Genomic DNA, 17,766 nt, shown 5'->3' with positions numbered 1-17,766 from the left:
TCTGTATGTTTGTTAATAAACCATTTATATTATTCAACAAATAATTTACAAGATTTGAGAATTTAACATTCCATATTATATTATTGAACATACATAACTTGAAAACACCTAAGAACCTACTAAAACCTGTTAATTAAGCTATAAGACAAGCCTCCTACTTAATTACGATAATTTAAACCAGCAGGTCCTACATGAAATGCTTATCAAATTGCGTTATTATTGGATAAAGCATATTGGCGCGATACCAGTAGATAGAGGTACGGGTTCAAATCCTTTCAGGCGTCGTATTTTTTCAAATGTGATTTTTTGATCTGAGGTGTTTTCAAGTTATGTAAGTAAGTATATGTTAAATATTTGTTAATGTTTTTTATCGTAAGTTTTTCGTAAGTAAGTTTTCGACAAAGTCGCGAGCTATAGGCAGTTAGTTATAAAATATTGAATATGTAATGGAAATGATTATATATTATAACTCATTTGATTTTATATTGATTTGTTTTTTTTTTTTGAAGAAACATTGTAAGAATGTAGGTACCAGTCAAATCGAACTCTACAGTGTCTATATTCAGATATTTCAAAATATAATCATTGCCACTTTAGAAACGATTTTTAATAATGACTAATCTTGCAAACCACTTAGCGAAATTAAATAAAAGAATTTGTGACACGTTTTCTGCAACGAATTAAATGTTCGGTTAGAGGTCAACCGAATCTGATACGCAGGTCGTAGGTTGCCAATCACTTACGATTACTGATTACTAGCCGGATTGGTAAATTCTATCTCGAGGTTAGCGCTTTAAGAGATTAAAGAAATCAGGCGACTTAAATGTTACGAATTAGGTTTTAATTGAAATCAAGCCTTCGATTTGAACAAACTTCGATAGCTCCAAAAAACTTATTGAATAGTTATGGGCAGTACCTACGATTTTATGATTTATTAGTAAGTACGTTAATAGAGGTACCAGGTAAGGATTTCTACTTGAGGCGCTTCAATAATAAGCACTTGCACGACCTAACCTAACCTAACCCCAGTAATGCCCATCGGACGGTTTATTAAGTTAAAAGGGACATACAATTATAAAGTTATAAATAGCTAAGACAACTGGACAGGGCAAGGAAAGCGATTCCACACGCCTGAAAAAAATGCTGGTCAATCTACATTTTGGAATACTTAACAAGTGTTTGCAGAGCAGTCAGCAGAACGACTTACCCGGGCGGAAATAAAGATAATCAGAGAAGAACGACACCGCATATTTTTGCATTTCTACGGGTATTTACAGACTTACAATAAATAATATGTCATGTTAAAAAAACTAATACAATAATACTTAGGAAGAAAAACTTCAATGCAATTTTTCAGTTTTGCGATACTTAGATTCATCAAACACTGCCAAACAATTTTTTCTCGTAAATATTTTAAAAATATGTTTTAAAAAGAACTTAATTGTATTAATATACTGATATAAAATTACTTATAGACATTGATTACCTCAATCTCCAAAGACTGCTGTGTCCGCTCACGAACTTGAGTATTTGTAACGCGGTCGTACCAATGTACCCCTAAGATTCGGCGGAGACATCGATTCTCAAAGCTCAAAATCCGGGACCTTTGAAGCTTATAAGCCATACAGGAGCACAGGTAACACGCACGCAAGCAATTTCGTTGAACATAGTTATCGCCCTCCCAATTGGCATTACCAGTGGCAGGTTGGTTCTGCACCTTGTGAGAATAAACAACTGATGTTCTCTATTTCTAAAATAGTTATCAGGGACACACAGGTCAACACTGCCCAGAATGGCGGAGTTCTCATTTATACCTCGTATAAGTCGAAAAAAATACGTAGCTAAATAAAGATTTCTTCTAAATTGCAAACTGCAGTATGTAAGCATGCCTAAGAGAAAGTCGGTTGGATAAAGCCACGGATAGTATCCGTACAACCTCAAATAACCTGACCTCGCAGCGGTGCTACAAGAGTAATCTACGCACTGCAGGTCTGGCATGGCGGGAGGCACGATAGTTGGCGTTGGACCGAGGGGAGTGGCGTGAAATTGTGTTTGTCCTATGCCCCAATGCTGGGGCGTGACAGGGTGAAAAAGTAGATTTGTAATGAAAAAATATCAATATATGTACCTGGTATTATTAACATTTCCTTGTAGTGCTTGAGATTTCTTGTCATTATTACGAACTTTCCTCGGCGAAAAAAATTATCGACAAATTCATTAAACTCAAAAAAAAATTCAAAAGATTCACGAAATTTTGGAAAATTAATTTCTTGACAAAACGAGATTTCTCGATCACAACCTCTACTTCCTTTTATCTAAAGTGAACGAGAATAAAAAAACCTTCCTCGACATCGTTTTAATATCATATTATGCAAGTAGGTACATAGATACAAATTTTAAATAATTTAAATACAAAAGGAAAATAACAACAGTGATTGTTATTAAAGCAATGGGATATAAAGGAAATTTTTATCAAAGTTGCCCCACAAACGGAGTTATAAACTGTAAAAGAAATAGAATTATATGAAGTCATTATCGGACAATGGTTCTTTGACCGATTCATTGAAATCATTGACCACGTCAAATTTGAAATCGCGGAAAGGTGAGATTGAAGTAATACCGAGAATTGTTGTGTAGTTTTAGATTATGCTATTGTGTGATTTTGCCCATTGATCGCAAATCTATATGAAACATATTGATTTCAGATTAAAATGAAATGTAGTCCAAGTCTATAAGCTGTTTTCACTTAAGGCCATGCATTAGTTGAGGCACGGTCTAAAAAGATCGTCGCTAGGCGATGCGCGGATTGCGGGTGGCGGGTGAAAATGACGCCTGTCAAACGAAATATTAATTGTCATATAAATCCAACATACGTCCATTTTATGTTCTGTTTATTGTTCTATTAGTAACAATAATAATATATTCATTGACATGTTTTCTTTTTAAAGTAAATGAGTAACGTTTTTAGTCATCTTTACACGATTTTAGAATTAATTGACCCGTCGCCATCACGCAGCAAAGTGACGTGTTCCTGGGTCAACTTTCTCTCAGTGAATGGCAGCGAGTCCAAAATTTCGTCGCCCGTACAGTTGAAAATTATTTGGCGTTTCACTGATGCGTCACCTTAAGATTACTGTGGTAAATCCGCACGATATGGGAGTTTGTAAGATTTTCGCGTCCGTTCTCTGCAGGCCCGCCCCGTCCATAAATGCGAAATGTGCATATTACGTGGGCGGCCAAAATTAGAGAGCGGCTAAAAAATTATCCGATTTGTAAATTTTTCACATTCATATAACCAAAATAGAAATGAATACACCACAGAATAGGTAATAAATCGAATTCTGATAGGTTACATACCAATATGGTAAATTTTGACGTAGGGTTTTGAATGTGTGAGTGTCCTACGAAAATGAACAACGCATTATAGACGTGCAATAGTGTGCGTAATACACCAATATTAAATAAGCGTCAATGCATAAACCGAGAGCAGTAAAGTTGTCAGTATTTGACGTATGACGTATTCATGACACGTCTTTAAATTTATCCCGTATTCTTCCTTACACGAAATCGGTTGCCTGCTTCTCCTTACCCGTAAATATTTCAGTTCCCATTATTTCTGAGTTCCCTGGAATACACTGTAAATGTACATAAATACATTTTTTATATTAGCGGCGATACTTGTAAATATTTTGGATTATGTATGCATTACATGTTTATTGTTTTTTAACTTTAGGTAGGTAGGTACTATTATACCGACTCAACTATGTGTGCGCAAATATCCACACCAACACATATCATTATTTTGTTTTCGTTTGCAATTATAGTTCACGACATCATTATTGTTAATCTCTGAGAAGATACATTGAAAAATACTCATGGAGAATCTAATTATACATATTTTTATGATTTCACTGTGGGGCGACTGAGTTTCTTAGGGCGGGCCTGATTTATCTATCGTCCATATTTGGAAACCAGGAGAATAACTACCAATTCATTCTCGTAAAAAATACCGCATTATGTCTGTTTTTTTTCTACTCAAATTTCCAATCGTCTATATCATCATCATCGTCAGCCTGAATCTATCCACTGCTGGATGAAGGCCTCTTCAAGTTGCTTCCACTTCTCTCGGTCCTGTGCATTGCGTTGCCACGTACTTCCGCAGAACTTTATCATTTCATCGATCCAGCGGCCTCTAGGTCTACCTTGTGGACGTTTTGTACTTCTTGGATACCACTGGATGACTAGATTTGTCCAACGATTGTCTCTTCTTCGAGCTATGTGTCCAGCCCATCTCCATTTAAGGCTTTTAATAAACTCTATTACATCGCAAACCCTTGTCTGCTTCCTTATCCACTCATTCCTCTTTTTGTCCTTTCGCGTTATGCCCAGCATGCACCTCTCCATACCACGTTGTGCTACTCTAAGTTTCTGGATCTCTCTTTTACTTAGGGTCCATGTTTCACACGCATATGTCATCACGGGAAGCACACACTGGTTGAACACTTTGCGCTTTAGGCACAGTGGAAGGTCACTTTTGAAGACATTATTCAGGCGGCCAAAAGCACTCCAGCCTAGCTTTACTCTGCGAACAATTTCATCAAATATACATCCATCTATAGATACTTGTTGTCCCAGATAGATGTAGCTTTTCACCTGTTCGAGCTGAGTGCCATTGATGAGGATCTCTTTTTGGCCTGCAAAGCAGTTGAACATGACTTTCGTCTTTATATAGTTAACAATAAATCATCGTAAAACTGTGTACTTCATAGTTACATAACGCATATCGTGGGCGTTCTGGCAATCTGTCCTATCTGCAAAATAGCTAATTGTTCACGAGAACGAAAAAACTAATTTAAAAATATATTTTATATGAAACTATTTTTTTTATCCATATTATTAATGAAATTTATTAAAAAACAACGAAGAGCACACATTAACAACGCAGCTGTCATAGTAATGTTGCTAAATAGGTCATGTTGCCGCCAATTTTATTTAATGTTGTATTAGGCCAAAAAAAAATTTCCTATAACTTTATAAATATTTTTTTTAACACATGGGACAAATTGCAAAAGATCCGCAAGATTTATTGACATTAAATGGATACAAAACATGAATTTCAGTAAATATGTCAGATAGGCCATATTGTCAGAATGACCATGATATTTTACATTCTAGCGAGGGAGGTGTAAAACAATCAATTTAATCCTAAAAATAACCTTTGCCAAGCCTTGAACTCTTCTTATGGTTTTTTTTAACATAATATGACATTAAATTTTAGAAATTAAGTAGGTACTACGTACCTATATCTTGGAAAAGACTGAACGGCAAATAACGATGTATACGATATATCATCCATTGATATGCTTACGACCTAATGATACTGACAATAAATATAAAATAAAGTTATGTACGAAATGCTATATTGTACCCAATGGGAGGTGGCTAATCAAAAAATTTAAAAGTCGAGACGACGAAAAGGTTCTTATTTTACAGCTAGCGTGTAGGTTTACTACAGCGCTCGAAATGGAAAAATTTACGAACCGGAGCGCTCGACAGTTTTCTGAAGATTTTTACATGGTAAAGTTATCAAAGATTATGTGTTTTTTTTTTCTTCATAAAAACAAGTGTGTTAGATTTTCTATTATATGGCCTATCCAGTTCAGACGGTCAAATTATTTATTCCACGAGACGGAGCGATAATTTTACCGATTTCACGAACAGGAACGGCGCTCCGGTGCGTTCCGGTCCATTTCGAGCCCTGGGTTTACATTTTTTTTATATACATAAATAATTATCAATGTTAATTAATTTTTCGAGAATGAAAATCAGACGAATGTGAGAAAACGTATAAAATGTTATGGAAAAAATTGTATATTTATAAATACTACTTAAATAAAACATAATATTTGTCTAAGTATGCTCTAATAATATAAGACCGCCAAAAGACCGCTTTGACCTTAATACGCGAAGGTGAGTGAATTTAATAGACGTACCTACTAGGCAGTGAATTCGTAGGTTACATCAAATAAGCCTCTTTACGAAAAGACGGCATCATAATGACATATACCTACATATTTTTTTTGTTTAAATATTATGCATAATAACATGCCCTTGCTTTTTCGTACTAGGTTGTTATTAGTAGTTTTGAACAATCACAAATACCCAGACTTTGAGAAAATCACATAATTAATATATTGTGTCCTTACAGGGATCGAACCGAGAGCTCCCAGATAGAAGACCAGCACCTTAACCACTGAACCAAGAGAGCCGCCAAAAAATTACATATTGTTAATGGTTTAATTCGCAAAGATACTACACATTCTTAATTAAAAACGTTTATTCAGCACTTGGACCCTTAAGATGATTCAACAGTAAATAAATCCACAATACTGGAATATAATACGTTATGCTAACAATGTTAATTATTAATACAATCAATTTATACAATTCACTTCAAAATACAATGCTTAGAAATAAAAATATACAAGTGCCTTTTCAAGAAAACAACTTGCACAATAGAGATATTGTAAAATCTAATCAAATACTTGGCTACTGCTACATGAGTGGTCGGCAACGTACGTGTTTCCGCGTAGGATTCCCAGTGCTCCTCGTTGGGTTCATGGTGAACATAACCATTTTGTTGAGTTTCGCTAAAAATTAGGTTGTGTAAAATTTACATTCGTAGTCAACAGGTCCAAATATATTACATACAGAAGTGAGAGTAGTTATATTAATACCAATACAACGTAGATTTTGCAACGTAGAGTAATAGTTTTGAAGTCGAAAATGTAATATATACCTAATGATATTTTCTTGGACACACCTAAATAATATTGCTTAGCAAAAGCGCATATAAATATGATATTGCCATAAATAACAGTACTTATTTACATAATATAAAAATAAGAGATGTCTAATCAACCTCAAATGTTTTTCAGAACAACTGAACTTAATTAACTAATTTTGAACGAAATAACTAATTTCACAATTTAATGAAAAAATCACATTGATCTTATCGGTTACATGACGTAAATTGTACGTTAAACATTTCACTGTAGCACAGTTCGCCGTGAGCTTTCTAATCTGAAAGAGATGACCGTATATTATACGGACTCCAATTTTATTAGATTCTTTATTTCTTTAATTAGAATTTTCATAGCTGACATTGGCAAAATTCATGAATTCAAGAATGAAAACCTAACCTAACCTAACGAATAATCTAGTATATCGGCTATTTTCAAAATTTGTTTGCTGCCGTCTTCCAGTAAAGTGTAAACCGACAATAACTGTGTTTAATTTAGACATGAATGTTATGTCAGTACTATACGACCCAAAGAGGTTGGACTGTGTTTAATATAGGGTCATATATTTCCGATAGGTACAACATTTCTCGTTGAAGTGTGATATGGTGAACTGCATACGTACATACAAGTTTCCGGACTCGGTTCCTGTCATTATCAGGTCGATAACACTCGACTGAATTCACTGTTATATTTTTGAAGTAAAACCATTTTACGTACGTACACCAATTTCGCAACCATGAGTGAATCCGACTGATGCTCATAGTAGACCACGGTCATCTTCGAAACCTGAAAGTTTCCTTTTTTATTCCTAAGTTTAAGTCTTAATTTCGGATCCCTTTCTGAATAAGTATTTCGCGTGCTTTAATTTTATCAGATAAAATATGAGACAGTTTTCCTGGGGGTCAACAATTCAATTGAATAATGTAAATTATAAAAATTATCAATTATTATATTTTTTAATCTCTCTTCATATTATATGCCTCATTACTGAGGACGGTGATCATTGAAATTACAAGCGTTGCCAACAATCTCCTTCCATCTGGAGTACTCCTGCGCTGATCGCTGTTGCTTCAGTCCTTTTATTAATGGTGTCGCTTCACCTGGAAGGCGCAAGCCTTCGCAATCTCTTCCGTACGATCCCACCAGAGATCAACTCTTCTGTCCAGACTGCTCGTGCAGTTGCCCGTTTTTAAATAAGAAAAATCAGTTCTTGTATGTTTAGTGGAAGCCAGTGGCAATAAAATTTTGAAAATAGCTGATATATTGGATTATTTGTTAGGTTAGGTTAGGTTATTCTTGAATTCGTAATTTTTGCCAAAATCGCCGATGAAAATTGCGCTATTCCCGCTTGTATTCCAGTAAACAGACTTGTACCGAAAAATCATATAAGTAGATAATAATTGTCAGTCATCCGATAGCCAGAACAGCGCAATCTTCAGCGTGCGCTTTGCTAATCGAAAGGTCTATGTAAAGGTCCACTGGCAGCCTTTAATTTTTATTTCAAATACGTAAATCATAACGGAAGAACAGTCGGATTGACTCTCTCAGGAATTATGTATATTACGCGTAAAAACATATTAGTGATTAGTAATAATATCAATAAGTTAGTCGTAAGATACGTTAGATAGGTTCCATATTGAGTTATCGACGATAAAAATGTTGCTGACCTGCCCAAGATAACTAAATATAATGTCAACGAACTGCAAAATTAGTTATACGTCCCTACGGAATAATGTGGAAATTACCTTATCTTATCGGGCGTTGGTATTGTTTTAATAGTAAAGTCTTTCAACATAAGGTAAATGCTATTCACTGCAAGATTAATACAATTATCGATATTTCATGTAAAGTTAGCTAAATTTGTTATAAACTGTGTTCATTATTATTTCCTCAATTAATATGAGTTAAAATTAATAGCAGGCACAGTAATACATATATGTATAGCACCTGTACTTACAGGTACGTGGATTTACTTGCAGCAATAGTGTGTATTTTAAACTATCGTGATAATAACGGTTTACACGTAAAAGTGCTTAATGTCTCGCTAATCTCATTCTTCAAGAGAAAGCGAAACGCGATGTCGTCATTTTATAGTACTATTTGATAGGTCGTTAAAATCGGTTAACCTCAAAACGAGTCTGCACGGTGTAGTTCTGGTTTTTTTACCGGCAGGTTCTCTACAATCGTTTTATATTTATATACCTACAGAATAGTTTATGAATTAAAATCGAATTTATATAGTAGACTAATATTTTACGACCTTAACATATTGTACTATAATGAGGTACCCACCCACTGATAATATAATTATAAAAAATACATATTTTATTTATAGGTATCTATTTTGCTTGTAGCAACGAAAACTATACGAATAAATGATTTTTCGTTTGCTTATAATTATGTTTTGCTTACAAGAAGAGATGAGAACCTCGTTCTTGGACACTCTAGTAATTATTTCAAACACAATACCAGTATTTAGTATTTATTTCAAATAATACCACAAACCGCTTAGGAGTAATTAACTTTAAAATGGGTTATTATAATTATTATTGTTTGCAAGAATTGATGGGTTTCCATGCCCTCGGGCATTGTCTGCCATTAGTAAAGTATTCAAATAAAAACCACACAAGTTATACCTTTTACAAAGTTGTAACTTACCAAAATATACAAGGCCATGTTACAATATTATTTGAAAGTAAAAATAACATTTATATATTGCATATACTAACAACAAAAATAATTAAAGACATTTTAGTATAGGACAGAAGAAACGTGATGGGTGTTCATAGAGCTCTATGTAAGGTATCTGAAAATACCTCAGTGGGCTATCGATTGTGGGTCGCCCTTGGAGGAGATGGACGAACAATATTAAGAGAGGCTGAGTGTGATTAACCAGAGAAATAAAAATATCCCTAAAGGACGGTTGTGCAATAGGCCATTGACCAGAATGGTCTACAGCGACAGCTTAAATAAGTACCTATAGTACATACATTAAAATAAAAAAACACATCGTATCTGTAAAAAAATATTACCATCTCCTGGGAGTGCATTGATAAGTCGTAAAGCGAAATTAAATATTTTTAGTTAATATCATGTGGTAGCCTACTTTTATTGTGATAAAATATACTTAGAGTAGATATATATTCTAATGAAAAATATCAGTATTATTTATATTACAAAATGGCCAAAAAGGACGTAAGTAAGTATATTTTTTTCCATTATATTATTAATTATTATAACCAGATTCCTAGATTAGAATTTTGTTAAAATGACTTACTAGGTTTTATGTTTCGAATCAACAGAAAAGCAGTACCTACGTACCAAAATGCCTTCGTAACAAAGATATCAAACTCTACAATAACAACGTTCTCCATTTTTCAGTATGTAAGTAAAAAGAAAGCAGTTCTTGTTGTGATCGGCAAAACCCTTTCAACTTACGAGTGATTCATCATCTGTAGTCCAACAATAATAATATTATGGACGTAGAAGTTTCAAATAAAAGTTTGCATCGTTTCAACAACAAAATAAAGTGGATATTGTGTGGGTTGCAACTTGTAACTTTGAAGAAAAATTCAGTATACATTATTCGCAACACTCGGTTTTAAAATGTCAGTGCTTAGGTTACAAAACGAAAAAGTAAAAATCTTGTTGATTGTTTTACATTTTGTTATAGAACAGCGGGACCAACTTTTTATAAATACCTTATATATTATTTAAACTGGCTTTATTAGAAGGTTATAAAGATTATGTTTTAGACAATTTGTTAAAAGTCTGATTTGATACAGTAATTGAATGCAGTCAATGCGTCTTTCATTACGGTTGAGTTAAAGCTAAACAAACTTCACTAATATTATTTTTTTTCTTTTGACCATGTCCGATTCTAATATTATCATATGAGCCTCCTCGTAGTGGAGGTTTGTATTAACAGATTTTCGTTTGTACGAGAAATGGATGTTAGCTACTTGCTCAACCTATTAGGTCCATACTCTGACTCCTAACACAAATTGAAAAACAATATGTGTATTTTCCAGACCGAGGATTTGAACCTGGGATTCATGACATTATATGCCTGCGTTTATGCTGCTCAGCCATCGTGGGCGTCTGTTTACGGGACCGGCAGAAATTTTCTGCGGACTAGCACTGATTGGAACTACACTGAAAAAATAGGTCGTAAAATTCTAAACATTCGTCACTGTTTTATTGTAAATATTTTCATATTTCATTAACCTTCAATACGTGTTTTATTTAATATATTTTAGAAAAAGTTCATTCTATTCCAATTTACAATGAAACTTCAGTTTACTAATTAAATTTTAATTTATTTATATTAATTTTAATGTATTATGAACGTTACAAATCAATACATTCACAATATGATATTTATACGGGTTTAAATTATTTATCTGTCTAGTTATAACCGTCTCTATTGTAGGAAACATTAAATCTTTTCCAATGTATTAAAAATACTGATATTAGAATCTCGATCAGAAAATCTGACGATGAAAAATCGCTCTGAAATGATTTTACAGGTTGGATAAAATATTATGTCTGCAGATTTTGAAATGCATTTTCCGAGATTTTCTCCTGTGGGCGCCGTAATGCAATTGCATATTTTCCCCGATCTGCGATTACATTAGCAAAAGAAGAAAACAAGACGTTGTCATGGAGACAGAATAAATAAAAATATATTATGCGGGGATGCATTACCAGCAAGATGTAATGGAAATAATGTATCTTATGTAAAAGTGGAACTTGAGTAAAAGAAAATCTTCACAGATGATTGATGGTGATTTCATTTTAATGAACATTTATTTTTAATATTCACTGTGGTAATTCAAGACAATATAAAAAAGTTGTTGTATCATATGGCTTACATAGAGATATGGATATGAGCATGGTCCCCACAAGGGGGGGCTGACAGGGCTCTAGCCTGGTGGCCCGGCGTTGCAGATTTACTAGTTTACCATCACAGATTTGCTCTAACAGTAAAAAAGTCGCCTGCGAAGCTATTTTACTTGAAGGGTTTTAACATTATAAAACATATAGTTTTTTAATGTAATTTTTGATTATTCTGTGTCGATTCTCAACAATTTCAAGTGGATTTGTTAAAAAATACAGAAAATCGTTAAAAATACCCTGAATACCCTTAATTTTACCTGGAACACCATTTGGAAAACACTACCTTTAATCCTATAAATAGGTAGGGGGCCCGCTTCAGAATGTGGAGGCCATGGATATGAGCATTGGACCTTCTTAGAAAACAAAAAGAGAAGCTGAATATCTTATCTTCGGAGCCGTGAGCGACGAAGAAGGGATGTGAATTCAGAGTACCTATAGGTACCTACTAAGAAATATAATTTTGGTTCCGGACGAATATGTGAAGGAATCTCAGAAGAGAGGGGTGGAATCAGGGAACTCAGAATTAAGTCCTGTGGGTGGAATGTTTTTGATGGAGGTTGCTTCAGGATGAACACTGATTTTGCATACGGATTTATTGAGGCACAGTAGAAAATACAAGATAATATAATATGTTTGATTACACAGTGCGTGTGCGGGAAGTTGTATTTAGTTAAGAATCTGTTTTATTACAGAAAACGCATGGGAAGCGTCCAGATGGGTGGTGTTACGAAAACAGTGTTATTATACTGCCTATCTACGAATTTCATAGTGATTCCATTGTGGCCTAATACGTGATAATAATGCGACTTCGTTGGGCAGGCCATGTTTCAAGAATCTAAGAAGACTCCTATCCAATAGACATTTCGTTCATTACGCCGCAGTATATGTATTAAGAAGTATGTGTACGTGACGGTTGGTGTAGATGTGTGTGTGTAGTTGAAAAATACCTGTCCGATTTCCAGTTGAACCGATCAGTTATTCCAGTTTGGTTCCGCGAAGTTTATTTACTTACTATATTTAATTTTAAAAATACTTATTTTTTTAAATACTGTTTTTTCTACATCCCTACCTAGAAGTAGCTGTTTAAAAAACTCAATAAATCTCACACCAGAGTATATTATATTTGGGACAATCATAGAATAAAACAACCAATTATTGTATGGAAACAGAATTCAAATTAATTGACGCTGCTATACGTCTAAATACCATTCCCTTGTTATTTTTTTCGGTATTACAATTTTTATTCTTGTGCGAAATGGCTTCAGGGCATTCATTTATTAAAGACAAATAAACATATTTTATTAAATAAAATTCAGAGTTTCATCGAATGTAGTCAAGTAAATTATCGAACATAGATAATTATGAAAACACTTCTGAGAAAATATATCATAAATTATAACCAATAGAAAAAATGTTTTTTGAAAAAAATACGACATGCAGCAGGAATCGAATCTGCATCTCTCGGGTTTCGCCCCCATGCACATAGACCACTATGCTATATGTATCATACATAATTGCGACAAATTTTAGCTAATAGCTCTATCCAAATTGAGTTACTATTGGCGATCGACTTTCGTATTTTTAAATCAAAGTAGGTATTACTATAATAACTAACCGACGTCACGGATCACTCCAAGATTTTTTGTTGTTGTAACTTAGGTACTTGTACTTGCCAAATAAGTTAAATAACTATTTTTTTATTCAACGAATAATTCAAAATATTTAAGAAACATTTACTATGTTTGACACGGTATCTTCTCATTAAGCTCGACTGAAGTAGCATTAGGAATAGGCAAACTTTAAATACTGGACGTTATTCGTAACCAGAATCTTCTTCGTGAAACACTTTTTGGTGAGTACAAATTTCGGCACTTATTCCGGTAAATACCGTGGCGTAACGGTACGCTCTCTAAAGAGTATAGAAACATTACGGACGGTTAATGTTTGTTTAATTATTTAGTTCGAAGCAAGCTTGAGAGTGGGTCTATTGTTTGGGCACCGCATCAGTTGAAGTATGGCCTTATGGTCGAGAGGGTTCAGAAGAAATTCTTGAGACTTCTTTACATGAGGTACAATGTATACTATCGGTGACGTTATCCAACTGACTTTTTCTTAGGTACCTATGCTTACATACTGCAGTCTGCAGTAATTTAGAAGAGATCTTTATTTAGCTACGTATTTTTTTCCAGTTTCAGTTGTTTATTCTCCCTAGATGCAGAACCAACCTGCCACTGGTAATGCCAACTGGGAGGGCGATAACTTTGTTCAACCAAATTGCTTCGGGTTAAGTGGATATACTTCTATAGATGTATGTATAGATGTATGGATAACTTCTATAGATGTATAATTGTATTGTCACTGGTTTTGAATGTTATATTATGTTCTTTTTTTATATTTTCATTTTTATCGCTTTTATTACTTTTTTTATTCTTTATAATAATGTTTCATGTTATGTTGTGAACGTCTTAATTTGTAATGTCCACAATATGCTAAAAATAAATAAACTGAAATTGAAATAAATTGAAATTGAAATGAAAATCATATTCGAAAGTAATACAGCGGTTTCTAGAAAGTATGAACCTTCACATTGTATATAATTGACCATGACTACGGATGTTGATACGATATGTGAAGACGTCAAAATACAGTTGAGCGTTGAGTATTTAAGTCAAATAATCAAATAAGTCAGTGCAAACAACAGATTAAAAGCGTCGGGCGAAAATTGCACGTCAACACGTCATAAAGTACTTTCCGTTAGGTCGCTATCGTTTAGAAAATATCTACAGGGGGTTGCAAAAGTGCAAAAACAAAACGGTAAATAACTCGGCGCCGGTTAAAAATCGAGACAGGCGGACAGGCGGCGTGCCAAGTGCCAAGTTGGCTGAATCGCTGCGCTACGTCCGCGTCCCATATCCTGAATGCACGCTAGGTCCTATTTCAGTAATTGAAAACCTGCAAGATAACATGCAAGCCAAACTGTCAGGATATCTTAAGATAATGCTTAAATCAATTTAAGTAAGTTATACCAAAACGGACATTAGAATCAAGAGCATAGGTACTTTAGTGAAACGGGAAATAATTTTTAAAAAAAAGCGACGAAATTTTGGACTCGCTGGCAATCGGAGAGCGAACGTCGAGCTGTGAACACATCAATTTGTTTCGTGATGGCGACGGGGGTATTAATTCTTAAATCGTGTAAAGATGACTAAAAAACGTTACCCATTTACTTGAAAAAGAAAACATGTCAATGAATATATTATTATTGTTACTAATAGAACAATAAACGGAACATTAAATGGACGCATGTTGGATTTATATGACAAATTATATTTCGTTCGGCACGCGTCATTTGCACAATCCGCGCATCGCCTGGCCTCGATCTTTTTAGACCATGCCTCAACTGAAGTACAATTGAATACCATTTGATCTAATTTGATGCGAGGCAATCAAGCGAAAAAGCTTATCAGTGTAGTAAAAAGTGCAAATTTATAAAACTTATACTCTAGTCCTAGAGTGAGTCTAGTCGACGATGGTGAATGATTCATTTACATAACAATGTACCTAATATCTAACTAAATTAACTTCAACCTTTTTAAACCATTCTGGGTTCAGAATCAATGTGAAACGACTTCTCTTAGTTTGAAAGTGGTATTCGAAATGAAACACAGACGATTTTAATAACTTCTCTGATTTGTTTCTTCAGTTGATAAAACTCTTCTAATATTATCACAACGGTCATAATAGTAAAGTTATTAGTCAGTTATTTTTAATAATTTATTTTAGCGATGACTTATCTAATACATTTTTTTTTCAACATTTCCATTAATTATCCTTTATTTCGAAAAAAAGTACCTACTGTTATATTTTCGTGAAAATTAAAACAAACTAAATAATACCTACATAATTACAAGATAAAGAGAACTTTTTATATACAACTTTTTAAAATTTCCTGTTGAATTATTATGCTCAATATGCTCAAACTTGTACTTGATATGAAGTAAATAAAAAACAAACAAACAAACAAATATAGAATACTAAAATGTCATTTTGACATTTCATTTTGATTTCCATAGTAACGCACGTATATATTAATAATTTAGTTGCTAGGACCACCCCCTTAGCAACCAATAATAGTCTTTTACTTTTTACGGATTTTTCTGAAATAACTTTCCATACAAAACCGAATTAACTGAAAATGAATTCAATTCTGCTTAAAGATGGCTAAACGTATTAAAAAATGCATTGGCATCGTGTTCTGATATATTATAAAAGTTTCAAATGTCTAGCTAGTCGGGAAAATCAATTGCAAGATTTGTACTGGACAAACAACCACCGGACAAACAATAATACGAGCTAATAAAAACGTTGCAAAATACAGCGTTGGATATCGAGTAAAAGACTTTTAGGTACGGTCGATGTGAAACTCTCAAAGCTTAAAAAAATGGACATTGTGATTCTGAATAATTGAAATGGTCAAAATGCAGAAAAGCTAAAAAAAATCTCTCGAACCTGATTCCGAAAGGAATATTTTACTGCTAAAAATATAACGCATTTTTTTAAACACTGACATACGCACTCTTTAATAGTGTTTAGTTTTTCTAAACGGTTTTCTGAAAAATGCTCAAAGGTTTGCAATCACCATTCTGCTACGTTTATACATACTAGGTGCAATAATATTATTATATGTACATAGTGTGGACCCTGCGAAAATCTGACAGCAAAGATGTCTCCATGTCTTCACAAAAGCAGATAAGAAAAATTCTCCATGGTCATATCCTGAAATTGAAGTAAGTCTTATTCTTCAAATTTCCTGTTTGTGAGCGTTTCAGGGTTTAAAACTTAAATTTTCAGACGGTAAAGTAAAGATGTTTCTAAAACACATCTCATTTTTTTTTTTAAATAAATTGTCTTTATTTAATTTATTTCAGTGACGGATTTACATGAACCAGATGATTCGGTCGCTTCGTATAAAGTAGGTACCTACCTACCAATATTTTATAAATATTTTCTTTTCACAATCAGAGTTTTAAAAAAAAGATTTTTTTAAATCCTGGTTAAATGATGTCTAGTTTTTTTTTTATAAATTGTGAGAACACTGAAAGGAAAGTTGCGATTCAATTGAAAATCGAAAGCAAAATGGAGACATTGAATGTATGCAAATAAGACAATAGCTACTGCCTAATCTGCAAATAGGCCAACTAAGGGTTCAAAAAGACTATATGACGATCGGGCACATATATGCTAAGAGCGTTTTAGTGTCTATGATCAAATCTATGCCATTCCGACATATTATACATACATGTTGTATGAGAGCTATGACATCGTATTTACACTCTGTGACACCCTGTGACACAGGACGCCAACATAAGAAACGGGTTTTTCGACATATATAAGACCGATCGTCATAGAGTGTATTTGATACATAACTCTATCAGAAAGTAGAAAAAACATAATAATTTAACTATCGAGCGGAATTAAACAATTCCAAAAATACACTTGGATTTTTTTAAATGGCTGCATTATGAATTAATCAATGACATTATTAATGGACGACGCACTCAATACAGTAGCTAGCAAGTAAATTCGCGCATTCGCATGTGTAGGTAGACGTCACGCAATTTCCATTATGCGATATCACGCATCGGGAATTTATAGCAATATGACCTTTATTATAATGGCGTTAGAGCAGTGTTTCTAATGTCAATGTTCATTTGAGCGAACCCGTTCGAACCGAACCATTCAGCAGACCCAACAAAAAGCATCAGGAATTTATAGCAATATCACCTTTATTGTAATGGCGTCAGAACAGATTATGCCATTCGGCAGACCCGACAATAAAGTGAGTGTCATTTTCTTTTCCAGATGATTCGTCCATATTAATGTCATTGGAATTAATACACATTTTAGTTTCCCTTTTATGTATAAAGAAATTTTATATAAAGAGCGGAGTTTTTCCATTTACAATATTGGAAATTTGGCACCTGCAATTGCGTGTTTTGTCATTTGTGTGAATAAGATAACGCATTATCTATAGGTTTAGGAGTTTAAATTTTTGTGCGAGCAT

The 17,766-nt window shown here is 33.7% G+C and overlaps 1 protein-coding gene across 4 annotated transcripts in view; it reads right to left on the bottom strand.

Annotated features, from left to right (window-relative positions):
• LOC147065167 (fasciclin-3-like) overlaps positions 1 to 17,766 on the bottom strand; it is a 672,541-nt gene that overhangs the window by 371,421 nt on the left and 283,354 nt on the right. The gene's annotated exons all lie outside the window — the stretch shown is intronic.

The sequence above is a fragment of the Rhyacophila brunnea genome, unplaced genomic scaffold (genome assembly GCF_057557595.1).
Source record: "Rhyacophila brunnea isolate RB1 unplaced genomic scaffold, BYU_Rbru_1.0 scaffold_6, whole genome shotgun sequence".
Classification (NCBI taxonomy): domain Eukaryota; kingdom Metazoa; phylum Arthropoda; class Insecta; order Trichoptera; family Rhyacophilidae; genus Rhyacophila; species Rhyacophila brunnea.
This window is presented reverse-complemented; position numbering and strand designations above follow the sequence as displayed.